Source organism: Podarcis liolepis (assembly GCF_965112155.1).
Source record: "Podarcis liolepis genome assembly, chromosome: 7".
Lineage (NCBI taxonomy): Eukaryota > Metazoa > Chordata > Lepidosauria > Squamata > Lacertidae > Podarcis > Podarcis liolepis.
This window is the reverse complement of record NC_139561.1, coordinates 48,040,616-48,068,337: the sequence shown is the minus strand read 5'-3', so window position 1 is coordinate 48,068,337 and position 27,722 is coordinate 48,040,616. Positions and strand designations below refer to the sequence as shown.

Genomic DNA, 27,722 nt, shown 5'->3' with positions numbered 1-27,722 from the left:
ACTCAGAAAATTGACATGTGCTGCCTTCTTTTGATCTCAATTTATGATACTTACGTATATTATTATATTTTCCCTCTGTGATGCAAGCTGCTAAAACCCTTATTTATATGCAAAGAGGCACATACTTTAGAAATTGCTACCACATTCTGGGATTGCTAATACTTCTGATTAGCAATTCATCTATGCAACCCTGAAAAATTGTCTAAATAATTAGTAAATTAATAGAGGCATAATAAGGCTCATCTAGGGAAATCAGCAAAGCTGTTCTCTGGGCTTGTGCACGATTTACCCTAAAATAAGGTTGCTCTCTGTCCTCACATTGCAGCAGAGGTATGCTGCATCTATGCCCACTCCCACCCTGGTAGAGTTTCAATTGCCTATAAGTTTTAGGAAAGCACATAAAACCCCAGGCCTGGGGACAGAATGCAGCCCTCTGTGCCCTACTCCTGCCAAGACTACACCCATAAGAGACTAGGCTTCAGGATAAAATAAAATTAAAAAAATAAAAATCCCCTCCTCTAATCCAAAAGAACATACTGCAGTGGCATTTTTCTACAACGTATCAAGGATCCCAAACACACGTTCATTTAGAACATAAGAAGATCCCTGCTGGATCAGACCAGTGGCCTGTCTATTCCAGCATCCTGTTCTCACCAGTTTCCAGTGGGAAGCTCGCAAACACACCAAACCTGCTGTACCTGGAACTGGAAGTGAGAGTGCAGCCTGAAGAAGCACTATCTACATTGGTGCCTGCCCATAAAATGCAAGCCTATAATGAAAGACTAGGGTGAGGTCAGCTGTTTCCAGGGACCTTCTTTGTGAGGTTTTTTTTTTAAAATGTAAAAGTTTTGGGTTTGCTTGAGCTGAGAGCTGGGGGGTGGAGAGCTGGGTGAAAGCCAGGAAGTTGAGACAGTGCATGTGTCAGCAGGAGAACGAACTGAGATTAGTGTGCATTAGTAACTTTGTATTAAATGTAACATTTAATTTAATGTAACATGCTACATTAAATGTTACATTGCATTAATGTAACCTTTTTATATGTATTTTTTGGAAAAATTGTTGCTGCTTTAGTTTCCATACATCACTTAGATATATATGTTTCAGAAGATTATATATTTTACACCAGGGGTCAGCAAACTTTTTCAGCAGGGAACCGGTCCACTTTCCCTCAGACCTTGTGTGGGGCTGGACTATACTTTGAAAGAAAAAAAAAGGAACAAATTCTTATGCCCCACAAATATCCCAGAGATGCATTTTAAAGAAAAGCACACATTCTACTCATGTAAAAACACGCTGATTCCCGGACCGTCCTCAGGCCGGATTTAGAAGGCAATTGGACCAGATCTGGGCCCCGGGCCTTAGTTTGCCTACCCATGTTTTACACACACACACACACACACACAGGTTTTAGAACAGCTTGCTATATGAACAACTTGGAAATAGAACACTGCAAACCTGGAAGTAGGTGTTCCGGTTTGTGAACTTTGCCTTGGAAGCTGAACATGTTCCGCTTCCTGTTGAGTGTGTTCTGTTTGTAAATTGAGTCCCTGCTGCTAATCAGAGGCTTCCTGTTGAGTCTGTCGGCTGTTGAGTCCCGAGCGGCTGTCGGCTGTTGAGTTTTTTTTGCAAAAAAAACCTTGCATTTTTGTTTGTGTGGCTTTTATGGGACTGACTTGTGAATGTGGCTTGTGACTTCGTTTTTGTGACTGTGAGGAACCCTGTTCAGCTACTGATTGATTGATTGATTGAGTGAGTGCGTGACTGCAGAAATGGATAAAAGCCCCCCCCCCCCAGCCAAACAATAACTATCATCAGTGCACATAAGGGGGGAAAAATGTAATTTTTATCATCTACAATACTCTTATTTATTTTATAGTACAGTACATTGATTACACTGGTCAACAACAAATTTGTTGTCTGCGTTTTTTCAGTTGATTTAGGACGAATCTGATGCGCTGAATCCAAAAATCACATTGGTTTTGCTCAATCAGGTCAAGTTTTTGAGTTACGGACACATGTCATTTTTTTACATTTTTGTTCACATGTACGCTTGCGTGGAGCATTTTAGAAGAAGTTGGTGGGGGTAAAATGCCATGTCAAATAATTGTTTTGATTGGAAATGATTATTTTAATGACAAGAAGTATTCAGGTCCGATCGTTCTGGGTGATTCTGTCGAAAAGGGATCAGTTTGAAGTCATAAAACCTCGAAATCTTCCATAAATTGGTGTGGCAAAGCATAAAGTTATTTTGGTATTAAACTTGGTGACCAGGATAAAGCTTGGGTGCCCCACATGGTGTGCAAGGCATGCACCGAGACTCTACGTGGGTGGACCAATGGCAAGAGGAGTCTGAACTTTGGAATTCCCATGGTTTGGAGGGAGCCAACAAACCATGTCATTGACTGCTGCATTTGCACTGTTGCTGTGACTGGGATCAACAGAAAGAACCGGAGCAGCCTCAAGTATCCTGATCTTCAATCAGCACGTCGTCATGTATCTCATTGTGATGAAATTCCAGTGCCTATCTGCGGAGAACTTCCTGACATTAGTGACGAAGATGCCTCCAGTGTTGAAGGACATGAAGAAGAAGAAGTGGTTCTTGAAGATGATGCTCCACATCCATTTTCCCAAAAGGAGTTGAATGATCTAGTTCACGACCTCAGCTTGTCAAAGGACTCTGCCAAACTGTTGGCATCCAGATTGAAGGGGGAAAAACCTCCTCTCTGACAGTGCTCGCATCAGCTTCTTCCACAACAGGCATCAAGAGTACCTCCGTTTTTTCTCAGAAGAGAAGGGCTTGGTGTACTGTGCAGATATTGCACAGCTTCTGCTCAAGCTTGGAGTGCCACAGTACGAACCCAAAGATTGGAGACTGTTCATTGACAGCAGCAAACGATCACTGAAATGTGTTCTGCTACACAACGGCAACCAGTTTGCCTCTATACCCCTGGCTCACTGAAGTAAACTGAAGGAGAACTATGAAGCGGTGAAGTATGTGCTGGAGAAAATTGGTTATGATCAGCATAAGTGGTTTATTTGTGTTGACCTGAAGATGGTGAACTTTTTGTTGGGACAACAGTCTGGCTTCACCAAGTACCCATGTTTTCTGTGCATGTGGAATAGTAGGGACCGTGCTCAGCATTAAACGAAGAAGGACTGGCCTGTGCGGGAGGAATTGGTGACTTGCAGAAAAAGGAACGTCATCAACGACCCTCTGGTGGACAGAGACAGAATACTCTTCCCACCGCTGCACATCAAGCTCAGCTTAATCAAGCAGTTCACCAAGGCTCTGGACAAGGATGGTGACTACTTCACTTACTTGTGCCAGGCTTTTCCAGGATTGACCATGGAGAAGTTGAAAGCTGGCATCTTTGACGGTCCTCAGATCCGTCAGTTCATCAGAGATCCAGAGTTCGGAAACTCAATGAACGAAGTGGAACTGGAAGCGTGGAAGGCATTTGTTCTGGTAGTGAAGAACTTTCTTGACAACAATAAGGCCAGAAACTACGCAGAACTTGTCAACAACATGCTGACTGCTTTCAGAAACCTGGGCTGCAACATGAGCGTCAAGATGCACTACCTATTTTCACATATGGACCGGTTTCCTGAGAACCTGGGTTCAATGAGTGACGAGCAGGGGGAGAGATTCCATCAGGACATGAAAGAGATGGAGACCAGGTATCAGGGTCGCTGGGACGCAGTCATGAAGGCTGACTACTGTTGGACTCTGAAGAGAGACCTCCATGCCGCTGAGCATTCCAGGAGTTCCAAGAAACAGAAGTTCAAGCCCTGAAGTTTGAAAAATGGTGAAGCGACATGCAATTTACGTGTACTTACCTTTATCAATGCCCACCATTCAGTTTACAGTAATCGATATTTCTATCAGGTAATCAATATATGTTGTTGGAAAAACATTTTTTTCTCTTAAAAACATATTTAGGATGATATGTGTTGACAAAAATCAGCTGATAATGCCACAAAAATGTAATCGGTTTTGTCTCAAGATCTGATTTTTTTCAAATCAACATAACACAAAAACCTGACCTGATGGAGAGAAACGGATGCCATTTCCTGATTCAGCAGTGCAAAAAGACCCTAAATCAGTTGTAGAAATCTAGACAACATTCAAAAAGTAAAAAATTGTTGCCCAGTGTTATTCTCCTTCATGGATCACTGCCTTCCCATGGCGAAGGGGATTGAATAACTCAGAGAAGTAGTAGATAGGTAGCCGTGTTGGTCTGCCATAGTCAAAATAAAAAAATTCCTTCCAGTAGCACCTTAAAGACCAACTAAGTTAGTTCTTGGTATGAGCTTTCGTGTGCATGCACACTTCTTCAGATAGGTATCTGAAGAAGTGTGCATGCACACGAAAGCTCATACCAAGAACTAACTTAGTTGGTCTTTAAGGTGCTACTGGAAGGAATTTTTTTATTTTAACTCAGAGAAGCTATGAGCTATGCCGTGCAGGGCCACCCAAGATGGACAGGTCATGGTGGAGAGTTTTGACCAAACGTGATCCACCTGGAGCAGGAACCGGCAAGCCACTCCAGTATCCCTGCCAAGAATACTCCATGGACAAAGACAGCCTGGTGTGCTCTGGTCCATGGGGTCATGAAAAGTCGGACACGACTAAACGACTAAACAACAACATCATTGATTATTGCTTTCATTTTATGGATCAATGGTCTCGTTAGTAAAATTCATGTTAAATTGCTGTTTTATGGGTTGTTTTTAAAAGTCTGGAGCAGATTAATCCATTTTGCATTACTTTCTATGGGAAAGCATGCCTTGGTTTTAAAACACTTTGGTTTTGGAACAGTCTTCCGGAACGGATTAAGTTTGGGAACCAAGGTACCACTGCACACATATACACACACTTACATTTTTATATTTTAAATAGTATGAATAAATAAAGCAGGACGTGGGTGCAACAGCACTCTCTCCTTTGGCTTCCACCAACTGATACATGTAATGATTTGATTACATTAGCATCTTCTGAATGAACCACCACAAATTAAACACTGCAAATAGAGCATGCTCAAGTGGGAACCGTAACAAAAGTGTGGAGTGCTGCTGCTCAAGATGTCAGCCGCTATATTCCAGCCCCCTCTACTGCCCCCCCTGCAACTGTCACACATCATTCAATGTCTATTGAGAATATACATCTTCATAGGTCTGTTTTTTTGGAGCGAGAGGTTTCTTCCCACCCACTTAGGGTTGTTGTTGTTTTTTACATCCCTAAATATTTTGGACCTTCAAACCACAGGGTTTCCCAAAGTCATAGAATTGTAGAGTTGGAAGGGACCCTAAGGATCATCTGCTCCAACCCCCTGCAATGCAGGGATATGCAGCTGGTCCATATACCTCCTTCTTGTACTATTTTGCCACATAAAGCAATATCACTCCTAACTAAGCATTGGAAACACAATGAGTTATATTAGGCATAGGCAAGCTCGGCCCCTTCAGATGTTTTGGGACTACAACTCCCATCATCACTAGCTAACAGGACCAGTGGTCAGGGATGATGGGAGTTGTAGTCCCAAAACATCTGGAGGGCCGAGTTGGCCTATGCCTGATTTATATTGTCTCTAACACTACATTTCTATGCAGTCTGCTCAGACATTCAGCATTACACATTAAAAAATAATAAGTAGCACTGTGATGAAAAATCGAGACATACATCTCTATAGGAAATGACCCAAGTACAATGGCAGCCAAAAGTTAAATGATATCCTCCAATCTACCACTTAGTAGATTCCAATTTCCTTCTACAAAATTGTCTCTGTGGACTGATTCATTAAACGAGACCTGCACTTACTTAAAATATGAATCAGAAAGTAATTACTGTGATTTATAAAACAATCATCTTCATTTATACAAGCAGGTCATCCCATTGCTGACCATGGAAGCCAAATACACAAACATCTGAACTGTAGCCTACAGCCAGAATTCTAAGATGGAGTATGCACACTAGAGATATGTATGCTCAGTCAAGGATTCTTCCACAGTATTTCCAGCAACAGCACCTACAAGGCTAAATTGTCCTCAAGACCCACCTAGAGTGTGGGATTAGGGAAAAGAAAAGTCCAACAAAGTTGAAACAATCAAATAAGGCCAATCTAAGCCTCACTATAGTCACCAGTTGATGGAACATTTCTATCTGCTATTTTTCATTTTTGCCTCAGCAATCATAACCATTTTTGTATATTTCACCTTTGACTGCTCTTTGATGATTTAGATACAGAAACAGGAAATTTGCATTCTTGAGTGAGCACAGCAGGAATGAAATCATTTCAGGGGAGAACAAAATATGAAGTGAAACAGAGAATGTAAATGCCATATGGACACCCAGGTTTACATGACAATCAACAGAAGTGGTGCTTGTTTGTTCTTCTTTGCAGGAAGACAATTGAAATTCTTAATAGAGTGGACACCTAAAATCAACCAGCAGGGAGTCTTCTCTCAGAAATTATTATAGGCATAGCAGCTTCCTCTGTATTTCAAATTCAAAGCACCTACAAAAATCAATGGAACACTTCTCAAAACTGGATGCTGCTTGACTCAGACCCCCCCCCCAATTCTTGACAAGTCTAAACAACTCCCATCCTTCACACTTTCTCTCGCTTCCTTTCAGAAATTGGATCAGCCCAAAGGCCCACCCAGTCTGTACAGCAGGAGACTCTTAATCCCAGGGTCATGGGTTTGAGCCTCATGTTTGGCAAAATATATACTGCCCTCCATCCATAGATCTTGGGGCAGTTCACACCGGGGACACCCGGATGCCTTTGAGAAGCTGAAAAAGAAGACCTGGATGCAGCTTGTGATTCCTAGCAACTGGTCTTCAAAGACATACTGCTTCTAACACTGGAGATAGAACATAAATAACCATTGGGACTAGACGACTGCCTTATCGTCCATGAATCCGTCTAATCTTATTTTAAAGCCACCCAAGGTGTTTGACATCATCATGACGTCTTGTGAGAGCAAATTCCATAGTTTAATGATGTGTTGGGTGAATAAGTATTCTGAATTTCACAACATTCAATTTCATTGGGTGGCCCCTGGTTCTAGTGACAAAGGGATAAAAAAGCAGCTATCTATTTAGATTATCTACATCATGCATGATCTTGCACATCTCTAGCATGTTTCCCCTTACTTGCTCCCACCCCTAAACTATAATGCTCCAATGTCATAACCATTGCCTCTTTGACCATTTACCAGTTCTGTAATATCCTTTTTGAGATGCTACACCCTGGGCTATACACAGTATTCCATATGTTGCTGCACTATAGATTTTTAGAACTGGATTATGATATTGGCAGCTTTATTTCAATCCCTTTCCTAATAATCCCTAACATGGATTTTGCCTTTTTCGCAGCTGCCACACACTGGGTCAACATCTTCATTGGGTTTCTCACCAAACTCCCAAAGTCTTAGTCTTGCTCTGTCAGCTCAAATCCAATTAGCATATATTTGAAATTAGGATTTTTGAAAAAGTAACTGTTCTTAAGGAACTCAAAAACTGTAGCTGTTCCTGATAAAAAGTTATTGCCTTGCGGTGGCTCTTGGATGTTGTCTCCATAATTTCACCACAATTTCGTGATGGATGTTCATGTACCTATAGAAACCTGATAATCTCCTGCTGTTCCTCATGTATTGACATTTCAAGGTTGTGATCATGCTTCATGAGCTCCCCTGCTGACTAAAATAGATTCTCAACAAGGCCACTGAGGCAAAAGAAAAAAGAAAAATGAATTTGTAGATACAGCTTTGAGTGATGGAGGCACAAAACTTACAATTATCCTTCTATTTTTCCATTGTAACTTCAAGAAATGGACCTTTGTTTACCAAATTAGTAAGCACTCCTCTTACGCCACACTTCCAAAATTAGGATTTCTAGAAGCTCATTCCCCAGCCTCTTTTCCTCAGTTGAGACAGGTGGAAGAAAAATATGGTGTGGAGGTAGTTAAAACAAAAATGAAACAAAAAACTAAACCCACAGGCCTAAGCACACATATGTGGAGACTGACACACTATCGCTCCTGCAAGCATGCACATATACGCACATTAGCAAAAGGGAAACGTTCTCCAGCTTTCACAGCTTTGAGTTTGTCATTAAATGTGTTCAACGACCCCAAGATATCGTAGTTTAAAAAAGGGATAGGGATTCTTTTTCACGGAAAGGGCCACATTCCTTCCTCAATAGCCTTCTGGGGGCCAAATGCCAGTGGCAGGTGTGGCTAGAGGCAAAAGTTGGCAGAGCAGCACTGTGAATTTGTACAGCAGCCCTTTGCACCTTAGGCCAATTTCTACACACACACACACAAAGCTCATCTCTCTACCCACCATCCAGACAAGGAAGAAGCACCAGCAGAGTTCACAGACTTGTTCCAGCCAGGCAAAAATATTCAAGCAGGGTACAAAGGAAGCCTGGTGTGGGATGTAACCTAGGTAGAGTCCCAGGCACCACACAGAGAGACTTGAAGTGCTGTATTTTCCCCTTAGATGACACATAGATGTCGTTGCCAAATTAAATTGATCACTGTCTGTTTAAGCATCAAATCAATGTTACTAACTCTCGAGACTAATTGCTGCAGTCTACCTTAACTGGCAAATGAATGTCACATACGCTGTCCTGTATTGAGGGTTTTTCTTTTTCTTTTTTTAAAGCGATGTCACAGCGCACAGGGCATTTAGCTGCCAGAAATAAGATTATCAACACTCAAGGACATTTTGAGCAGAAATGAAGCAGCTGTCAAGCAGAACATTGCTACCCTGCCTGTAAAACAATATGAATGAGTCAGCTAAGCACTAAGCTGTAATGTCATAGGCCTAAGCACTGTATTATGAGCATTGTAATTCAGTTGGGAACTTAACATCAGATGCAGCTAAGAAGGCTGTTACTGGCATGATATCTATTACAGCCAATGCAGAAAAATGTTTGGGGCAAGTTAAAATGTGAAAATTCTTATGTTTCAACAGCATGCATATTCAATGACAGAAAAAAAGAAAACATGAATCTACAGAGTCTCAGATGGTAAAATAAAAATAAATAACCAACACAACTGAACAGAGAATAGCTGCAAAACAGTGAGAACAGTAGAGATGTGAAATTCCTTATTATCCTATTTGCTTCACACTCCAGCACTGCTCTCCAGATTTTAGGCTGGAACAGTGAGGGGGAAAAACCACATTGACTGATCACATGTAGCAATTCACAAATCTATCAACTGCAGTTTTGCTTAGTTTTCAAATCTTACGTTCAGTTCCCCACATTTTCTCATCAGTTTAAGAATACTAGTCCTCATGAAAATTCATCAGCATTTTAGTGCAAATTTCTCCTAATATACACATTTTTGTATGCAATTTCCCCTAATTTACAATTTTTTTGTGAAGCAATTTCCGTGATATAATGCATTTTAAATGACATTTTCACTAATATATATATTTCCATGCACAATATACCAGAGTGTATCTATTTCTGTACCCATTACTTGGCTGGAAGACTGCATTGCAAAATTTGAAGAAGTCCATATTTCAAAGGATGCCTGTGTTTGGGTTCATGTATTAACTTTTCCTTTTTTCCCTTTTTTTTGCGTTACCTTCACATATTATTTTGGGAAATGCAAAATAGATTGGTTTGCCTTTAAATGTGAACTGAATCAAATTCCTCCTCTATCCACAGTCACATGTGAACAGCAGAGCTATTACAGTTTTGAAATGAGTTGCACTCCATGAAGTAGTTAATGATGAGCCGATGAAATAATGAGATGAAAATAAGCTCCAAAGATAAGCCTTACAGTCAGGAAACTGGGAAATATTTGGGTCACACACAAGAACCATCACTATGGATTAAAACCACAACTGGTTATCAACAAACTCAAAATGTAGTAACTGCACATCAAGTACAAAACATATACGAAGACTAACAAGCTATCTCAAGTCTATGGTCCATTCTAGCTCAGAGGCGGAGAACCTTTTTCACTCCAAGGTTTGCACTTCCTTCTCTGGGCAACCCTTTGGAGGCCACATGCCAGTGATGGGACCAGAGGCAAAAGTGGGCAGATCAATGAATACAAACTGTACCTTCACACAGGAGGCTAGTTTCTATATATACTCACACACCACTCTCTATCCTCCATCCAGGCGAGCAAGAGACATTAATCGGTGTTTAAGGATGTAGTCCATCCTGGCAAAAACAGTCAAGAGCGGTAGAAAGCGGTGCCAGTGAGGAACGTGGCTGAGGAAGGACCCGAGGGTGGCCCTAGCACCTAAATGTGAGGTGCCTCACCCCTGGTCTAGCTCAACGCTATTTCTAACAGCAACAAAAACTTCAAAGAGATTAAAATAATAATAATTATAAAAGAAAAGAAACCTCAAGGAGATTCATGGTTCAGCAATGATGGAGGTACTCCCCCCCCCTTTTTAAGGAAGTGCTGGCATAGCTTGCACTTTTTTGTGCTTTGAGTGAGGTGACTATAGTTCTGACTATTCTTCTGCAACCACTTTCCTACAACCATTCTTCTTGTACAACCACTCACAATTTCGTAGCGCCCTGACAGCTCCCTAACCACTTCCTTACAGCACCATAGGCACCATACTTTAATGCAGAAATACTGTAGGTCACAGTGAAGGCAGGACCAGCAGTGCACAATTTTAAAGGCATATTGGCCCTAACTGGGAAAGCTTCATTGGTATTGGCCTGCATGCTTCCCAATTAGTAGTAAGCTATTGCAGTCACATTCCAACAGGATATACCACAGAGCAGGGAAGGCTGCTGAATACACACTGAGTGGGATGCTGCTGGGCTGAAATTGGTGTGCGCCATTTTGATTCACAGCTGTGCTTATCTTTAGATGAGGGTGCCAGTCATGCCATATTTGGGCACTCTTCCTCTAATGTGATTCCAACAACAGTAAACCAAAGTTATTTGTCTGGTCACAGACAGTAAAAAACATCAATACCGTACATTTTCTAGTATCCACTAAACTGAAATATGCTGGGCTCATATAAAATAAGGACAGAAACCAACCAAGTTACAATTTATTCAGCAAAATCCTTTGCAGGAAGGGGAAAAAAGAAAAGAAATCTAGAAACTATTTCCATTACTATTTTCTTTGTGTCAGTAGGCCAAAGTTATCCAAATGCATACAAATTAACATGTATTAATCTTCTTTGATTACCATCATGTGAGAGAAGCACACAGGTGCTCTTAATAGGGAAGTCATCAGAATCGTGAAGGGTTTCCATATAAGAAATAAATGGAAACGACATCTCTCTCTCTAGAAAAAATAGTATTCCATCCTTGCTTGAAGAGCAAGCTGTTATGATCAGGCATCTTACCTTCAACCACTGGAAACCCATTGCCAATTGAAGTAGCATATTCCACCCATTTCAGCAAGTCAGCAGTCCCAGTGAAGAGTCAAGTTCTGTGATGCCAACGTATCCAGTATCCCAATTCTTTCTGGAAAAGAAAAGAGGGGTGGAGTTCAGTTGAAATTCAGAATGGCAATACAGGCTAAATAAAAGAATAAATAAAGTCTTTAAAGCATTCCCCCTTTCCTGGGACCCTGGGGAATTCTGAAGGAGAGAAGAGCCTCTCGACATCGATATTTAAAAGTAACCAGTACAGACATATTATTAGGGGGTGGGGTGGGAATGTTCCCATAAATAAAGTGCTGGAGGCCGTGTCAATATCCCACATGTTGTTCTCTTTCCCTTCGAGACAAAACAGAGTATCATGTAAGAAAATGGGCTCTGGAATCATTACCATGTGTCAGAGACACTGTTGCAAAAGTAACAGCTAGAGTCTTGTCGCAGCAGCCAATTAGAAAATTCTGCTAGCTAAGGCCTTTCGAAGCACTGTGAGGTAAATTAGAAAGGGAAGAGAAAGAGAAACAGGCTTGATCTTCAGTGTGTGAACTGGATACCTATACAGAAGCTTGAGAGTGAATGTAGTGTTGTAGTTAGAATTCAGAACTTAGTTCCATGGAGATGTGGGCTCAAACCCCAATTTAGGATGAGATTAAAGCCCTAGCCAGGTGTTCTTTGCTAATCGGCATTATGGACAGGGAATGCAGAAGTGCAACTTCAGAACCTATTTTCTTTCTTTCTGAGTGATGATGTCATGGTCCAAACTGCCCGGCTAATTGACCCATCCTCCTTGCTCCAGCAAGTGCATAAGATGAGAATGAAACTTCCAGTTTGGTTCATGGCAGTTTAGCATAGTAGAAGTCAGAGAAGAAGAAAACCAAGCAGAGGTTGGATACCTTCTTCCTGTGGTTTTCTTTCTTCCTTTCTTCCTGGGGGTACTCAATGGAATAAGATATGGCAGAGGTAGCCACTGTGGAACCCTTCAAGTATTGTTGGACTCAGTTCCCATTACCCTGAGTCAGAATGGGCAATGGATTATGAGAACTGTGGTTGGATATTATCTGTAGAGCTATCCCTGGGACAGGGAGTTCCATAGCCTGGGAACTACAGCTGAGGAGGTCATGTCCCATATACCCACCAGTCACACTTCTGATGGTGGTAGAATGCAGAGGATTAAAGTATGGAGGAAAGTTTATTCAGCCCTGAATAACAACAGCAGCAGCAACTATTATTATTATTATTATTAGGATCCTATTATAGAATTGTAAAGACAGAAGGGACATGATCTAGTCCAATCCTATGCAATGCAGGAATCCTGACCACAGCCATTTCTGGGTGGGCTCGAACCACCAACCTTCTGGTTAACAGCCAGACACACTGATCCATTGTCCCACAGGCTATATGCAAGATTTCAGATGACTTACTTTCCCACTGGCTCACAAGAAGATAGATAGATAGATTCTCAGCAAGGGATAGATAGATAGATAGATAGATAGATAGATAGATGATAGATAGATAGATAGATAGATAGATAGATAGATAGATAGATAGATAGGCATATATTTGCATTGGCATCAGAGTTTCTGAATTCTGACATCCCTACTATAATGTGTCATGGGTTTATATCCTGCCTTGGACCTTTGTAACTTATACATTACAGGAAATAATCAATTATGATCCCCCACAAAGGTGGTAAACATGGGAAACTTAAACTGAAAGCTGTATTTTTCTCTCCCAGGGTATTAAAATGGATGCATTATGCATTTTGTCAGTTGTAGGCAGAAATGCCGACTAGCTGATACTTCTTAAGTTATATTTCTTAGGAATAACTCATTAAGAAGAATTATACTTATCTTTTATAACATATTATGGATTAGCATATTTGTCATAAGACAGAACCACGGGCATTGATTATGATTTCCAAGCAACAGATGGAAAATCCATAACAGCCATTTTTGGATTTATTTTTTGACAGGCCAGCTTATTTATTCCAATTTCAGGTTGCAGTGTTCAAAGTTAAAATGCAACAATCAAGGGGAGGGGTGGTGGAAAGTATCATCAATAACTCATCACCAATAAACATGTAATTTGAATGGAAATGATATAATGGTACTTTTAGCCCAACTCATAACAAGATTATTATTTTTTCCTCTTTTTAAGTAAGGCATTTATTGAGGAGTTGGTTTATACTGAGTGGCAACTGTAGGGATTTGGAAACTGTTGGTACTTTGGATGCAAAGAAACGGGGTGTCCAAAAAACCAGCCCATTGTCCCTGTAGTAATTACTTCACAGTGCCTGATGCTAAATGGACAGTCCTGGGTCCCAAGAACCAGCTGAATCCTGTATTGTTCTTGCATGATAAAAAGATTAGAGGCTGAAAAGCAGAGGAACTGAATCTCACAGCTTCTTAGACTGCACAGTGAAAAGACCATTGTAACATCCTCATAAATCCTCAGCTCCCTGGGCTCTTGACAACTAAAGCAATGGACAATAGAATTCTTGTGTTCAACAAAACAATCATTGTCTGCCAAAGGGCTTATCTGCTTAATTTACAAATGTCTTTCATTGTCCCCAAATAATTCCCTATTAGAAAAAAACACCCTATGACGAGGAGAACTAAATAAATATTTGCAGATTTGTAGTATGTTTGCCACCATGACTGCATCAATAGTAACAATAAGAACAAGAACTATAACAAAATATGAGACCATTGCAGTTTCCTTTTCTCAGGCTCACATTTATCATTACTGTATATGCCAGGTGTACATGCATTAACGTGGCACATCACTCTCAGTTTTAGGGGGCTTTCAGATGGGTATTGGTTGTGAGACTGACGGTCCTGATGTTTGCTTTTTTATTTTTTGCTGCATCTTCAAATGCCATTGGCAACAAAATGCTACTGACATTTTTTCCTTATTTAATTGAGATGTACCCTTTCCAGGGAAAATCCAGTGAGTAAAAAAAAGGGGGGACTGGTAAATACCGTAGGTAAGTTTAAAACACTTTTAAAGTTTGAAATAAGAGCATTGTTTGTTTGTTTTTTAAAAAAAGGAAAGCGAGAGAATTCTTAAATATTTAATAAAAGCCTATCAGAAGTTCAGACTAATGCTGCTGAATGATATTTAATTCAAATATCTGGACATTTGTATCCAGTTTCAATGTACAATAAGCAAGCAATCATGCCTATCACTTTTTAAAAACAAATTTTCACATTGTGTGATACCTTAAGCAAGAGAAGCCTTGCAAATTCTTATACGCCTTGACACACAACTGAATCCACAATTTTTACCAATTTCCCCCTTCCTTTTTAAAATCTGCCCCCTGCAATTTATTAAATATTCAGGGCCATGTTCTTGCTTTAGTTTTGCAAATCTCAACAAAACCACTGGGCTGCTTCCAAGCTTGGTGGCAGCAAACTAATTACTTTCAGATGGGCTTGGCTGGGTTGAACAGACCCAGGGCTCAATGAATATCCCCCCAGGACTGTCGATTACAATGGTCAAGGCTGACCTATGTCAATTCTGGGTCAGACAAAATGCATTGTAATTGAGGCCCTGATGCATTTTGACCTGACCATAACAGATCAGCCAAGGAACTCCCTGGGCAAATACAACAGGAGCCATTTTTCTAAATCAGGGCTAAGAAACCTGTGGCAAACAGAAAGGGAAAGCTTTGGCCCAGTAGTGGCTAGTTTAATCCCAAAGGGATTAAAGTGGTATGATACTGCTTTAAATGCATGGTGCAGAAGAGGCCTAGGAGAGAAAGGGGGAAATGTATTTGACACTTCTAGTTACTAGACTTGTCTGAATCCACATAAGCTTCATTCAGCAGAATAAAAATCTATGGCACCTCACAGTTCTCAGATTCTTCAAACATTATTTCAGCCATTGTCAAATATATGCCCCAGCCCATCTTTCAATGTGCATACTTATCTATAGTAAAAAACAAACATACAAATCTGTATCCACATTGCATTTTAGATTTCTCCTTTAACTTTCTGCACATTTTAATGCTTCAATCCTTTCAGAGAGAAAAGAATGTCGGCTTTTGACATACAGCAATATCAGTCAGGGGATGGTGTTTTTTGTGTAAACAATTTGCTCTTTGCCATGGCAGAACTGTTTCTATAAAGAAGGAATATATAAACATTGACTCAACCATTTTCAAGTCTGTCTCCAGTACCTCTTTAAGATGGTACTTTAGGAGCTGCACCCTGGTTCACACTGTTCACCAACCCCCCACCATTCCCCTCAAACAAAACAGCTAGTTTTGACACAGAAAAAATAGCAAAGATGTGTACAATACAGAAGCTGACACTTGAAACCTAACACAGCAGAGCCTTTCCCAACTACTTTCTCGCTGTACTCAAACCTTCCTTTAAGCTGCCACTTCCCCTCCTCCACTGTCTGCCTCTGCTCACTCTACTCAAACCACTGCCATTGTTTAAAATCACCACTTTCCGTATTTCAGTTTTTCTCCAATCCTGCTTCATTCAAACATCTGCTGTTGTTTAAAACCAACATTTTCCACTCAGTGTTTCCCTATCCACGGTCATTGGCCATGCTAGTGGGGCAAGTGGAGTTGGAGTCCAACAGCATTGGGGGGGCCACAAGTTTTAGATTAGTCCTGAAGACCTTCCTCCAGCCACCTTTTGAAATGGAATTTGGTTTTAAAAATGGCTGTTGCCTGTGAGTTTATTGCTGTGTACTGCCTTAAGTGTTTCCATTTATGATGTGGTATTCTGCATTATTTAGTGGTCTTGGCTGATGTCTTTTCAATTCGTTTTCCTAGATCTATTTTATTTGTTTTTCATTTGATGTATTTAATTTTTCACTTTGTAAGCCTGTGTGTGTGTGTGTGTGTGTGTGTGTGTGTAGAAAAGCAACAGAGAAATAATGAATTGACTAATCCCCTCACCCCTGTGCATGCACACGTCATTTACAAACAGTCAGGAATCTCTTGGGACATGGAGTTGTATCCAATTAAGTTGTACTTGGAATAGTAATGGATCAAAGTTAGTCAAGTTATTAATTTCAGTGGGTCAACTCTGTATAGAAGACTGCATTGGATACAACCCATTGACCCTGGCTTATTTCACAGTCAACTGAGTCACAGGTGTAGGTCAGGGCAGCCACTTAAGCATCATCAAAAGAGGACAAAAAACAATTTGCATTAAAATTGCAAATGCTGACACACACACACACACACAATTTTTAAATAGAAATATATCTCATCATACTTGGGGAAACCGTGACAAGGTGACCTGTGTGCAGCGATGCTGTTAGGGCTGAACTTTGGGATATGAGCCCCTTGTCCCTCTCAACAGAATGAACAAGAGCCCACCAAATGCACCAGAGCTATCTTAATACATTCTGAAGTTTGTGAAGCATATGGAGGAGTGACTCTATCTTTGGTCTTGCTCTGTTTCTCGTTTTTCAAATCTTAAATTCAGTTCTTGACATTTCTATACCTGTTTGCAGGTTTATTTGTTTTTTTAAAGTCCTCATGAAAGAATAAAAAAATTCCTTCCAGTAGCACCTTAAAGACCAACTAAGTTAGTTCTTGGTATGAGCTTTCGTGTGCATGCACACTTCTTCAGATACACTCATGAAAGAATGTTGGGCATAAATCCAGACATTTCAGGGTGGTGAGGTTTTGTGGGGGGAGGAGTAAAAGTAGCAAAAACACACACCCTATTTTTGAAAATCCACAATATTCTTGCAATTTAAGCTGACAAAGAGAAATGTTTTTTTTAATAGCATTCTTCACTGAGCAATCCACCCAGACCCCTAGAGCCCTTTCCTGGTGAGTCACTGCCAGCTCAGTCCCTGAAACAAATCATATTGGCCTTACGTTGAACCTACTGCCTGATATTTTTAAACTGGACATGCCAAGATTGAACTTGGGATGCTCTGAATGCAAAGGGTGTGCTGTATCTTCCTTGTCTGCAATTGCCAGGATTGGACCTGGGACCCTCTTTTCATAAAGCATGTCCTCTGCCATTTAGCTACAGACCATTTCCCTTAACATGCAGTGATCAAATGCTGAGAAATCAAAGGGTGTTGACATGAGTGAACCGGGCTCACCCAAATAGGCAGGCTTTCCTCATGGCAACCATGTGAATCAGCCCCCAGATATACAAGTGCCTTGATGACCCTTAAAGGGAAGGGCTCTTTGGTGGAGTGTCCCAATACTGGCTGAATGTTTCTTGCCTTTCTTTCCCTCCAAAATTCCTCTTTAACAGACTGTTTCCTCTCTCCCTCTCTGGTTCTCTCTCCTCCTTCCAGGGTTGTGTCACACTTCCACAGTCATTAAGTGGTTGCTAAAATGAGCTGCAGAGGATGTACATATCTGCCTTTCTGTTATATTTAATTATGTGGCCAATGCAAGGCATCCAATTGCCTTCCTTATGCAAAAGTATTAGGTAGGACTCGTTAGTTTGATTAACAGCACAATGTTTAATGTGAGGCCTTTGTTAAATGGAGATTGCTTTGCAGTCCTTCTAGATATTTATTCCTATGCTCTCTTCTTGAATGCTGATGCCTTCTGACAGGAGAAGATATTCATGGGAGCAAATTCCTGGCAGGCTGAAGAGGCAAAGGGATGTGGTATGCAAGCAACTGGTCCCAGCAATCAGTTATGGTAGATACCTCATCAAGAGCTAATCTAAAGATTCAGGCTATTTTTGATAGGATTTGAAGCATGCAGTAGAATTTTGAATTGAGGCTGCCTTTAAAGTGTGCCTCTCGGGGATGCTAGAGAAAAGAAGATTTATACTAGTTAATCCTGATAGAAATAAAAAAAAGAGGAACAATAAGCATTTCCAAATTGGTTTGGGATAACAATATGCCCAAGCCAAAATTGATTCTAAGATGATCATTTCTGTTGATACATTTGTAATGAATCCATATTAGAGCAGTGTGTCTCAGAAAACAAACAAAAGCTGCAAATAATAGAGAAACTAAAAAGATTATGCATGTTTACCAAGCTGAACTGAGTAAACAAAAAGTTTCAAAGGGATCTTTGCTGTAGCAGAGAAATGAGAAGCCGATTTCCCCAGACCTCATCTCCAAAGCTCCAAAGACTTGTTCACAATGAAGCAATACTTTGTGCCCTGCAGATATTGCTGAACGCCAACTCCCATAAGGCCCAACCAGCAGTGCCAATTGTCAGGGATGCTGATGCTGAGAGTTGTAGTCCATTAATATCAGGAAGACCACAGGATCCCCCAGTCCTGCCATAAGTTCTTCTAAAGATGGTTAAAACATGGTTTTGTTTGTCAAGGGCATGCTGGTGGCAGATAACTCACAGACTGAAAATAAAAGTCTGTTATGGCTCTAGGATTTGGGATTGGGGATTGAGCAAGCTGCCTCCTCCCTTAATAGCCCCCACTGTACCCAGTGCCATTGCTGCTAACTGCTCAACCAGTGGCAGAGGCAGAGCTTCATGCTCCAGCACCGGGGGTGGAGAACAGGTGGGGGTGTGGTGGATGCACCACCCGCAGGGGTGTGACATGCATCCCGGGGCATGGCGCACCTCCTGCAGGGGCATGGCGTGCATCCTGGGGGTGTGGTGCGCTGCCCGCAGGGGCATGGTACACCGCCTGGGGGCATGGCACCCAGTGCAGGGGGGCAGCCACTATGGCACCCCACCGGGATCATGGTGCTGGGGGGGTGCACTTCCCCCGCCCTCCTCTTCCTCTGCCAGTGTGCTCAACAACACAAATAAAAGGCTGTTGAAGGTGTGACAGCAGCTACTGCTCCTTTGCTGCCATCACAGCTCATTCGGACCAGAAAAATGAGTAAACCAGTAGGTGGCAAGTGTGGAAGGGAGTAGCAGCAAAACCAAGGGAAGTCACTGGAACGGCTGCCAAGGTTTCGGCCTCAGGTGTCCAAACATGCTGGCTTTTTCCAAAGTAAGTCCACAATGCTTAGGGTTCCCAGGCTGTTCAACAATATTTGCTGGATATGCCAGCCTGATGGGCAGCTATGTTGATCAAGGAAGCTAATGTGCTTGGTTTTGGATTCATTATTATTGTTTGGGGTGGGAATTGTTTGAAGGTGAAATATGCAAGCAGAATCTGACAGATAAGAATGACTTAGAGTTTAAACATGTAGCAGCAACATTAACATCTGTTGCCAAGTCTATCAAGACCTTCCAAAAGGATTGCTAAATTGTCCCAACAGTCAGTCAGACAGAAGCTGGCCAGTGAGCCAGAGGTGTGTCTGAAAAGCACTTAAACAACAAGGCTAGAGAGATCTAGCCAATTGTAACCACTGCAATTTCCATAAAACAATGTCTGTTGCCCACCACGACTGTGAAGCCAACTATGCTTGCAATACGGAACAGCAGCAGCGATCATTACTTGGTAGATTATAAATAAAAACTTGTTTACTGAAATTTAGCTGGTTTTCTCCCACAATGTGTTGGGTGCTGTTGTTCTGGCAGAATGATTCAGCACTCAAAATAGCAAAACCCAAAATTCACTCTTCCTGCTATTAATGCTAGTTCACAGAGTAAAATGATGCATAAATACCAGTTACTGCATTGCCTACATTTTTACAAGGCATAGCTAAATGGAAGGGAAGCTGTAGGGTTGGGTTCCCACCCTGTGGCTTCAAGACATGTTCCCCCATTGCCTCACTCAGACCTCATCTGTACTAGCAGCTGAAGGAGGTGGCAGTGGTGAAGCTCAATGGTATATCATCTGCTTTGCATGCAGAAAGTCCCATGCATTGACTCCTGCAGGTAAGGTTAAAAAAGACCCCTGCTTTGAAAACCTGGAAAGCCACTGCAAGTCACCAGATTGTAGTGGCAGTGATGGGAATTATTTTTAAGTGCTCTCCCATGTACTAAACCTCCTGCAAATTTACTGGCTAGCCCATCAGGGGGTCAGGGCCGATCCCTGTTCACTCCCTGCTAGTTTTTAAGCTACTAAGTGTCTTATTTTAATGTAGAGTTCTAAATGAAACAGTCTATTATACTACCTCAGAATTCACCTGCCTCATTACTCTCTCATTCTTTTGTATTTATAGAGCAGTTCTTCAATAACACTCTCCCTCTGGAATCAGTGTCTCTACCTGCAGAATTCTGGGTCCGAGTCTAGACATACAGAAGAATGAGAAAAGAATGAAATGGAGGGGTGGACTATACCACTTCAGATGATAAGGGGGAGGGGAATTTCACTTTTGAATAGTTCCCGATATCTTTGGAAGTAGAAAACATGCATACATAGGATCAAACCTCTCCCTGCTATGCTAGTTTTCTATCTTACAGGAATCTCTAACATAGGGGAGTATTTCAAATGGGTATCTTCTTATCCCAGTATATTTCTCTGCACAACTGGTTACCACTACATTTCCAGCACAATTTAAGGCCTTGGTGATTACCTATAAAGTCATAAATGGTTTAGGACCAAGATGGCTGAAGAGATGACCTGTCCACATACAAACTGGCTGCCCATTTGTAACTGGATGCTCTGCTCCCAGCTGATGGCAATAAGACGTCCATTACAATCAGTACTCCAGTTAGCCTTCTCTGGAGTGATGCCCTGCTTGTTAAGCTGCCTCCCCTAGGAAATGTGATGGGTTCCCTCATTACTGACATTGAGAAGGACTGTTAAGACCTATCAGTTCACTTGCAACCTCAGTTTACTGTAGTCCTCCAGTGCCACCTTGTTTCATCTCTACTCTATTTTGTGAAGTTTGTCTATTTTTACTGGTCACTGTATATCACAGGGGGTGGTTTTTAAGTTGATGTTGTGAAGTACCCTGCTGATGCCAGGCCTGTACTTATTATGCCCTACTTATTTCATTGAATGAAACTGAATCAGTAGCAGTATGCATGAGGAGGGTGGAGTGGCCACAGCATCCTCCCAGTGCTTCTGGCACTGCCACTAGCTGGAAGAGGGGTAGGGTGGGGTGGAGTGGGATGAGGTGAAGTGAGGTGAGGTGGCCCAAAGGCAGGGGGCCTCCAGCTTGGTGGAGTTGACTGTCCCACAGATGTGAACACACATGTGGGGCTACCATCATCATCCTAGCCCCTTTGCCTGGCAAATGATGTGCCACCACAGGGAATTCCAGCCCCTTTGTGTGTCACTGCTGCATCTAAGCACACCCTTATCTTCCCTATTGACATCAATGGATCATAACATTTATTTGGTTGGCTCATGGAGCTGTATAGCTGTTGCCAATAATTCGGAAGCAGCAGCTGAGAACTAATAATATGGCCCCGCAGAGTGTTTTGCCTAAATCTAACGTTGATAGATATGGAAAACAAGCCATATTATTAACTGATAACGATGCTGCAGGAGCAGCAAAAATAACATGCACAGAATAAAATAACTTGCTGAAGCTTCAGTAGGGAAACAGCAGTAAAGAACTGAAGTCAGCAGATGATAAGGCTCCACTCTAAAGTGGATAAAGCAGTCCGGTTGCTAGCAAATTAAAAATAACCCTTAAATTCTCAAAGAATTCCATGAGGGATGTTAGTCACACACTTCTCATTGATTTTAATTTAAGTTCCAGAGAAGTTCAGTAAAGCTGGTGTCTCCAGTGATCCTTTGTAGAACAAACAATTGGCAGTTTAATAAGTCATGATTTCTAAATCAGATGCCTACGCAGGCTGTCTCTAATGAAGACTTAGGAGCAAAGCAAGGTAGAACTGGAAGGGGAGGCAGGGAGAAAAGGATTGAAAAGATGCCAACATACTGACCATGATCAAAGTTAATAGTTATGACTCAACATTCATTTCATTATCACAGCTACATTTTATTGAACCTTTTAATTATTATTTTCATCATTATTTAGGAAGCAAAATGATAATAATAGTAATAATGAAATTTCTGGTGCCACTGAAGTCTGAGGTGAGGGAGTGGACTTTCAAAGAGAGGGCTTTCTTAGTGGTAGGAACCCAGGTGTGGAACACTCTGCTCATGGCGGGTTCCCTGAAATTCACTTCCTTGTGTTTTCGAAGCTAGGCAATGACTTTTCACTCCCTCCCCCAGTTTTTAAGATACAATTTTGGATGGCTCCCCATAATAGATGGCTACTCCAGGAGGAAGTAATGTTTCTCAATATCAGCTGCTAGAAACCATAGGAGGGGGGAGTGTTATTGTGCTTGAATCCTGCTTGCAGGTTTCCCAGGTGCATCTGGTTGGCCACTGCAAGAACAGGATACTGGACTAGGTGGCCCAATGCCCTGATCCAACAGGCTTTTCTTACATTTGGATGACTGGTTTAGCAAACATTCATCCTGATTTGTTTGCACAAAGCTTGTGAGAAGGTTATAGTAGGTGGCACCAGAGGCAGTGACAAGCAGAGCCAACTTATTTTGGCTTTGCCCCCAACCTCCTGCTGAGTTCTACAAAGGCAATGCTGAGGAGGAGGGGGGAGCTGACTATCAGTACAACCTCTGGACTACTTGTAAGTAAAAATGCAGGCAGGTGGGGGCTGGCTGAGAGCAGGGAGATGTTGGTCAGGCAATGCCACATTCACCCAGCCTCCACTAGGCACTGGGTGCAGTGAAATGAGTGTATTTTGGATCTGGATGATATACCGTATGTCTGTGGAATGCCCAATTTGCACCACCACAACTGGTGGAACACCACCAATAAGATATTTGTGCTGGTGGAGCTTTCTACCACCAATCCAAGGATGGTTATGTGTTTTTATTTGCCAGTAGTCCTCCCTCTTCAAAGGCACTTAAGCTGTTTCCTGAGGCTCTTTCCATTTTTCTAAAACATTCTCATTCTCTTCACCTTGAGGCAGTAAAAAAGGGCAGTGACTAAAAACAGCTTTAGTGAAATCTCTTATCTCACAGATGTAATCCCGGGGCATAGAAATCCAAGTAAAACCCATTGGAACGTTCATTCTGAAAACACACTAGGATGTCATTGTTTCGTTCCTTGCTGGGAATGTGGAAAGTAAATCCTGACACGGCAGTGAAGCTCTCTAGCCAAAGTCCAGGTAAGTATGGGCTTGCTCTCTTGACACATAATTGTCATGAAGAGAACAAACAAAAGGGCTGTAGAAAACATTTGTATTTTGAGTATTAAATGCATACCACTTAGTCTGGGGGCAAATTTATGTTTTTGTTATTTCATTTCATTGGGTTGTATCCAATTAAGTTCTAACCAAAGCTGACCCATTGGTAAGCCATTGTGACTTAATGGTAAGAGTGTCAGACTAGGACCTGGGAGACCAAGGTTTAAATCCCCACTCAGCTGTGAAGTTCACTGGGTGACCTTGGGCTAATCACTGCCTCTCAGCCTAACCTACTTCATCACAAGTTTGTGGTGGGGATAAAATGAGGATGAGGGAAACAATGTATGCCACCTTGAGCTCCTTGGAGGAAGGGAGGGAAATAAAGTACACATGCTGCCAACATGTGAATATTGTTGGTGGAGCGCATATAAGCATGCCACGCTCTGTTACACTTCATCTCCATTATATCCTCGTCCTTCCCTCTTCTGGGTCCAGAAGGACCTACTACACATTGGCGATCACATGTCATTTGGACGTGCCTAATATTAAAATCAGGGGCATGGGTGGCGCTGTGGTCTAAACCACTGAGCCTAGGGCTTGCCGATCGGAGGGTCGGCGGTTCAAATCCCCACAACGGGGTGAGCTCCCATTGCTCGGTCCCAGTTCCTGCTAATCTAGCAGTTCGAAAGCACGTCAAAGTGCAAGTAGATAAATAGGTACCGCTCCGGCGGGAAGGTAAATGGTGTTTCTGTGCGCTGCTCTGGTTTCGCCAGACGCAGCTTCATCATGCTGGCCACATGACCTGGAAAAACTGTCTGCAGACAAACGCCAGCTCCCTTGGCCAGTAAAGCGAGATGAGCGCTGCAACCCCAGAGTCATTCGTGACTGGACTTAACTGTCAGGGGTCCTTTACCTTTACCTTTACCTTTTAATATTAAAATAAAGTAAGTGGACATTTCTAACTTAGGTTTCAATAGTAATACTCTGAGCAAAAGTTATTTGAACACAATCTCCTCTGAATATAACATGCCTTCATAAGTATTTTATCTACCCACCTTACTTGTATATTCATTCAGAATGGAGCAATTTCAAACAAACAATTTGGAAATAAGCTACAGGCAGTATTTTTTTGACAACAAATCCCCTCATAAAGATGTTGCTTCATTTGAAAAGTTATGGGCATCAATAAATGTAATAGCTGACTTCAAACATTTTGTAGAGATTAAGCTGGTAAATAATGTTCACAGGAATGTGGATAGAAGCATCTATTACTACACATTTTCCAAAAGAAATAAAAAAGTCATTTTCTTTCCAGAGAAGAAGCAGTTCATAATTTCATAACAATAAGCTATTTGTGTTGCTTTGTGCAGAGGTATTACTAGTCCTTATCATTTTGTCTCCATATTAAAAACATAACTTAAAGCGTAAATTAAATAATCATAATATTCCATTTCGTTTATTACACCATCTTAAATGTGTTTTATTAACTAGTTATCACTTTGACTGAAGTATATGCCCTTGGTAATAAAATGTGTTTTTATTTATTTACCATATTTGTGTCTCATTGCTCTCCCAAGGGTTTAAGAAGAGCCGAAGGTTGTTTAATATTCGTAGAATCACAGAGTTGGAAGGTACCTCAAGAATCACCCATTGCAACTCCTTACTGATGGAAGAAATTTACTGCTCCTTTATTCTTGGTGGGTGCTCATCCAACCCCAAATTCTCTAATAAAGGAGAGTCCACCCTCCCCCCCACAAGCTGTCTGTTCCACAGTCCAAGAACTCATGCCATCAGGAAATTCTTCCTGCTGCTTAGTGGAATCCCCTTTCTTGCAATTTGAACCCTTTGACTCAGGTCTTACCATCTGGAGCAACAGAAACAAAACACATTTGCTCATCTATGTGGCAGATATTTGTAGATCTCTATAATATGACCGCTTAAAGCACTATGCAGCCCACGACCCACGTACCTATGGGACCGCCTCTCCTGGTATGCCCCGCAGAGGACCTTAAGGTCCACAAATGACAACACTTTGGAGGTCCCAAGTCGCAAGGTGGTTAGATTGGTCTCAACTAGGGCCAGGGCCTTTTCAGTACTGGCCTCATCTTGGTATAATGCTCTGTCACAAGAGACTAGGGCCCTGCGGGACTTGACATCTTTCCGCAGGGCCTGCAAGACAGAGCTGTTCCACCTGCTCTTTGGTTTGGAGTCAGTTTGACCCTTATGTTCCCCTCCCCTTATGGTTTTGATCTATGGACTACTATTAAAATGAGGCTGCAATTTAAATTGTATTTTAACCGGTATTTTAAATTGGTCCCCCCCATTATGTTTTTATTGTAATTTTACTGGCATTAGTTGCTCTGAGCCCTGCTATTTATTTATTTATTTATTTATTTATTACCATATGCTATCATATCTTCTCCAAAAATACCCAGAGCCATCAACATTTCCTCATAGGATATGGTTTCCAAGCCACTCACCATCTTTGGCCTCTTCTGCACTACACATTGAAAGCAGCACCGTGCCCCTTTAAATAGCCATGACTCCCATCAAAGAATCCTGAGAACTGTAGTGTGTTAGGGGCGCATAGCATGGTTAAGAGACTCCCTCACAGAGCTAGGAGTCCCAGCATTCCTGGGAAGAGGGATTGACTGTTTAACCACCTTAGGGGAATAGGGTTTTTTTTCACAACTCTCAACACCTTTAATGAGCTAAAGCTCCCAGGATTCTTTGGGGAAAAGCCATGGATGTTTCAAGTGGCATTATACTGCTTTAAATGTACCGTATAGTGCAAATGGGGCTTTTATTGTCCTTCTCTGGATAACAAGCCTTTGAGGAGGGTTTGGCTGAGAGACAGGAATTGGACCAAGGTCACCCATTGTACATTTGATGGCTGAACAGAAATTAGAATCCAGTCTTCCTAGCCTCAAACCAATATTTATTCTATAATGGCTCTTACACTAACACAACACACCCGATTCAGTTCAAGTTGAACATCTTTACATCTCACTAATTTTTTCAGTGATGGTGATTTACAATCCCTGCTCACCTATTGCAAACAATGGGACACAGAAATCTTGATTAACTTTGATGAGAACACACACATATTAAAGAATGACACAGACATTTGGAAGGAAAACAGCAAAGTTTGATTCATATTTACAAACAAAACCCCCAAATCATTTACTTTTAACTCAGCTAACAGACATCTTTCTCTTGTTGTTCATTATCTCTTACCGCTCTGAAATGGAATGCCTTGATCTCCAACAAGATAATGAATCAATACAAACTACAGGTGTTCTCTTTTCTTGCTTTGATAACTCTTTTTCATATAATTATTGAAATGTAACTGCTTCCACAGTATGTTCAAAATTCAAAGATCAAACTCATGTTTTGAGCAAGATTTTATTCATACCCGCTAATCATAGAATGTATTTGTGCTTGTTTGAAGAGTAGTACTGAAGAGCAATCTGTATGCTAAGGCATCACTGCGCTCTTTGGGTGTCTGGCACATCTGGAATTTTGAAGAAGCGTTGTGGGTGCCTTTCACAAAATTTCTGGGTTGTTTTTTGGGTGTGTGTTTTTTTGAGAAAATGCCCATTGTCATGGTGTGGCATAACAAAAAATGGCTACCACATCTGAAAGAGTGGGAAAAGAGACCACGTAATAATGCAGGCATGCAGCCCCCATAGGGGAAAAGTGTATACATCAGCTGTGCTGATGCCTGCTCACAGAAAAGCTTTTTGCCCCTTCCCTGTGTTCAGAAAAGGGAAGGTGAGTGTCCAGTAATAGCACTGAATGAAAGGTGGGCATGTTTAAGGAGGTGTGTTCACTGTAGGAGAGGCTGAGCCAGTGCAAAGAGGAACTGAACAGGAAGAGCAAATGGTTTCTTGTGCATAGTGGATTTTGGGGGGAATATTTTAGACACTGCCTATGACACCCATAGGAGGTACAGGTGGACTTATTGATCAGCGCTACATTAGCAAACCCTATGCTTTTGCAGAATTAAAGTATCAGCCACCAAAGCAAGCAGTGTTCACGTAATGAACACTATGGTTTTCTTTCTAACTTTGTGTGTGTGTATATTCTTACTTTATTTCCACAATTCTATTACAGCTCATTTGGAAAATGACCATTTAAATTGTCATAATCATCTGCCTTAATAATGAAAAAGTTAATTCAAAGCACTAATTTTTAAAAAACAAACAAACAAACAAACAAACAAACCTGGAAGTAAAATACATTTCTCAGTCCTCACTATTTTTTTTTAAAAAAAGAACGAAACTTCAAGAAAATAGCTACCTTTTCAGGTGTTTTCGCACATTCCTGCTTGCTACAATCCAGCTACACACATGGCTAGATTT

At 41.4% G+C, this 27,722-nt stretch overlaps 1 protein-coding gene across 2 annotated transcripts in view; it reads right to left on the bottom strand.

Annotated features, from left to right (window-relative positions):
• The window catches only part of CDH11 (cadherin 11), a 107,422-nt gene that overhangs the window by 54,502 nt on the left and 25,198 nt on the right, over nt 1–27,722 (bottom strand). Inside the window, exon 2 of one of the 2 annotated variants that reach the window (XM_083514961.1) lies at nt 11,344–11,464. The gene's annotated coding sequence lies outside the window, so the exon portion shown is untranslated. The remainder of the gene's footprint in view (nt 1–11,343; nt 11,465–27,722) is intronic. The other variant, XM_083514962.1, reaches the window with a different exon arrangement.